This window comes from Ailuropoda melanoleuca, unplaced genomic scaffold (assembly GCF_002007445.2).
Source record: "Ailuropoda melanoleuca isolate Jingjing unplaced genomic scaffold, ASM200744v2 unplaced-scaffold4872, whole genome shotgun sequence".
Taxonomy (NCBI): domain Eukaryota; kingdom Metazoa; phylum Chordata; class Mammalia; order Carnivora; family Ursidae; genus Ailuropoda; species Ailuropoda melanoleuca.
Genome location: NW_023221303.1, coordinates 1 through 4,068, shown reverse-complemented (window position 1 = coordinate 4,068; position 4,068 = coordinate 1). Strand labels below are relative to the sequence as shown.

Sequence of the window (4,068 nt, the reverse complement as noted above, 5' to 3'; positions counted from 1 at the left end):
CAGGTCTGTTCTGGGCCCCCACCTCACCTCTGTGTCCCCCCCTTCACAGGCTTTCATGTCAGCAGACACTGCGGTGTAAACCATGGCGTGCCGATATGTAGCCCGTGCGAACCCGGAAGCTTCCTCACGTACCCAAACGGGGAGACAAACTGCCAACTGTGCGCTAAGTGTCGGGAGGGTAAGTGAGCTACAGTCCGGCGCAGTGGGATCCTCGGATTTGAACACATAGCCCCCTTCGCCTCGGCTTTCGGCATTGCCCCAAAAGGAGTTATGCACGAGGACAGAGCTGCTAGAGTGCCAGTCACGAGGCGTTCATACCATGATGATGTGCGCCTGTGGTTAAAGAGCCAGCCTACCCAGAGTCAGGATTGTAGGGACGCTCTGTGCAAGAATGATATACAGAAGTTTGTCCCTGTTTCTGTGTGTGGGCCACAAAGGGTTTGAAAGATGTAATTGTTTTTAAAATTACCATTTCTATTAGCAAAGAAAAACTAAGATACTTTGAGGTGAATGTAGCAAAGGGTGTATAAAATGTTTATGTGAACATACAACATTTAAGACAATCTGCATATGCAGAGAAATACAAGATTATATGTGAGAAGGCGCTATGGTTTGCGGCTGTCAGTTCTCCGTGAAAGGATTCGTAGATTGAGTGCATTCCCAGGAAAAATCCCAACAGGAATACCAACTCATCGTGCTGTATAGTTTAAATACACAGTTTTTGTTTAAAATAAAAAGTAGTCGCGACAGGATTTTCATGAAATCGGATGAGCTGACAGTTGTCCAAAAGCTCGGGGAAGGAAAGAACGCACCATCTCTCCCCAGCGTAATGAGCCAATGCAGAGAGACAGACGGACGGCGTGGTGTTTAAGTGTGGGTGGACGGCTGGGCCAGTGGAACAGAGTGGACAGCCCCATGGACGTCAAAGGTCACGTGTGGCCCAGTGACTGAGCCCTCCACAGGAGCAAGGGCGGCGTCTCCAGCACAGACTGCCGGCCGCCGATAGAGCCTGTGCCTGTGCAGGACGCAGGCTGGAAGCTCCTGCCGTGCACACAAGTCCATTCCCAGATGCACCCCAGGCCGCATGCGAAAAGTCAGGCTATAAGAGCAAAACGTAAAGAGTGTTCATGCCCTCGAGGCAGCGGAAAAACGTCTTACGGGAGTCTTAAAAGTCATGAACCCTACGAATGAGGTGGGTGCACGTGATTGCGACTTCTGTTCATCCTAAGACACCCAAGCTTGGGAATTAAGCCATGAAGTGAGAGAACGTGCTTATGATACAACTCTCCCACGTTCACATCCAGAACCAGCAAATCAATAAGGAGTGTGAAAACACACTTGATTTAAGTGGAGGGACAGACACAGCCAGTAAACGTGGAGAAAGCTTGGAGTAGGTGGACAGACATACTGTCCTAGCAGACGGACAGCGTTCTGGCGTGGGGGCCGAGGAGAGCGAGGACTCACCCCCAGGCACACGTAGGAGTGCGTCCGCTCTGGAAACAGTCTTGGCAGAGTTGGCGCAGTTGAAGATGGGCCAAAACCTGTGCCCGCCCTCCCCGCGTCCTGATCCCGACGTGGTCAGGATTGCCCGTGTGTGCTGAGAGCTGGGGGAGGGTCTGCAGTAACGTACAGCCAGCAGCAACCCCAAGGTCCACTGATGGAGAGTTGGGTCCCCGGAGGAGCACTCACTCTGTGGGACCCGGCCCAGTGTGGGGTGCGCAGTGTGATCCGGCCCGAGTGCTGTCTTGCCCAACACGTCCGGTCTCAGGATGGCGAGAAAGTAGTGACGGGCTGTGGAGTGCTGAACCCGGGCTGTGGGTGGGACGTGGTCCCCAGAGGGGCGTGTGGTCCTCTCTTGCTATCCTCTGTATCTGGAGTGTTGTTGCTGGTCTCGAGCCCGGAGGAAGGGCTCTGGGGGTGGTCATCAGCACGGCCATGGTGGATATTGCTGGCATGAGGAGGGGTCCCTCTGTCTGCCCTTCTGTCTCTGAGGTTTTACACGGCATCCCTGGCGATGCTGTGCTCTTCTCTGTGGGGCAAACAAGGTGAACGGGACCAAGGGGGTGGTTTCTTAACAGGTGGCCCTGGGCCCTCACCAGAATTCAGGTGTGAGGTCTGGCTATTGGCTCCTCTCTGCCCCTGTTTAGGAGGCCGTGGAGGGGGAGGACAGGTTCCATGCCCTCTAGCAAGGCGCTTGGCGCAGTCCGGTATGGCGGGGACGGTCCTGTCCCCCGGCGCTGACCCTCAGCCCTCCCCTTTCAGACCAGGAGATGGTGGCTGCGTGCACGCGGACCAGCAACCAGAAATGTCAGTGCAAGACCGGGAGCTTCTACTGTGGAGACTCAGACTGCACAGAGAGTTGCTACCGGTGTCAAAGGTGCTGGGGGCATGGGTGTGGGCCCCCCCCTGTATTCACAGTACCAGACCCTAAGCCCCCAGCAGTGGTGGAGATGGTCCAAACACACGGGCAGCGATGAGTCCCAGAGGGTCAGAGGGCGTGGGAGGGGTCCGTCTCCGGAGCAGAGGCCCAGGTAGGGGAGGAGGCTAGCCAGGGAAGGTTCTGGGGGAAGCGATTCCGAGGCAGGTGGAACGGCAGCAGAGCGGCACGACCACAGCATCGTGAGCCCCCTGTGGCTGCCGTGACAGGGCCACAACGGGGCAGTGTGAAAAACCAACAGAGGTGTGTTCTCTCACAGTTCTGGAGACCGGCAGTCTGGATCCAGGTGTCAGCGGGGCCGTGCTCCCTCCGCAGACTCTAGGGGAGGACCCTGCCTCGCCTCTTCCAGCCTCTGATGTTGCCGGCACTCCTCGGGGCTCCTTGGCTTATCCTCCATGTCTGCTTCTGTCTTTTCGAGGTCATCTTCGCATGTGTGTGTCTCTCTGTCTTCCCGTGGCCTCCTCTCTGTCTCATACACACTTGCCTCCTGTAAGGACAGCGGTCACGGGTGAAGGCCCACCGTAGTCTGGTGTGAGCTCATCCGTCATGGGAGCATCTCTGCACACACCGTTCTGAGGTTCCGGGTGGGCACGGATTTTTGGAGGACTTCTGGGGACGCTGACGGTGGCAGAGCCACGTGGAAGAAATAGCTCACGTTTGTGAGGCACGTTGTAAACTGATAGGACTCAGACGGTGCTGAACGGTAGCTTCCTGTAGCTGCAGGTGCAAAGTAGGGACTGCTTTCAGGTCCAGTTCGATCAAGGCTCTGGCTACTCTGCATTCGCTTGCATGTCCCCTTTTCCATGCGCTTGACCTTTGGGTAACTTCTTTCTCGATGGAGATCGAGGTGCAGCTACCGCAGGCCAGTCCTCACAGCCACATACAGCGCTACCCAGAAACAGGGAGGCGTCCCCCCACCCGCCCTCCCCTTGTGTCACAGAGCCTGGGACAGAGCTTTACTCTTCAATGAGCCACTTTGGGCCAGACAGCTGGGGAGATGCCAGGCAGTGACGGCCTGAAGGCTGGTGGGCCATCGTGGGAGCTGGGGCCTCCTAACCCCTGATCTGCGGGTGGTGAGAGGAATGTTTGGGGCTGCATCCAGGCAGGGGGGGATAATACTCCGGGTTTCCTCCGTCTTCCAGATGTTCCGGCGCTACCCTTCGGCCCTGCAATGCCACAAGTGATACAGTCTGCTACACAGAGCCTGGTCCAGAGGCCCCAGGTAAGAGACGGATGCCCTGTCTTCCATCCAGGTCCACAGACCTTTCCCGTGAAGGTGAGGCATTGAGGCTTTGCAGGCCTGGGTGCCCGTAAGACTTGCAGGAATAGGCAGGGGGCTGGATTTGGCCCATGGGCCACGGTTCACAGACCTCTGAATCCTTGGTGACACGCTGAGGCTCCCGTCCTTGGCGCGTGCCGGGCTGCGTGGCCTACGGGGCATCTCCCTGCTGGTGTCCTGCCTGGTGTCCAGCGCCCCGCGGAGCAGGTGGTGGGTGGAGTGGGTGGCTTCCGTGAGGCCTGCGGTTTTCTCCCGGTGAGTGAGCACCTCTTCCGTCCCTCCTTTCACGGGATCCCCAAGGCCAGGCCGGGTCTGTGCCTTGAGGGGGTCTCTGCTGAGTCCCAAGGCTTTG

General features: G+C 57.4%; 1 long non-coding RNA gene across 1 annotated transcript; it reads left to right on the top strand.

Moving 5' to 3' along the window:
- Window positions 1-27: 27 nt before the first annotated feature.
- Window positions 28-4,037, top strand: LOC117799388. Its single transcript, XR_004622968.1, has 3 exons — window positions 28-178; window positions 2,263-2,377; window positions 3,580-4,037. It is a non-coding gene; the product is annotated as an uncharacterized LOC117799388 (long non-coding RNA).
- The last annotated feature ends 31 nt before the right edge of the window (window positions 4,038-4,068 follow it).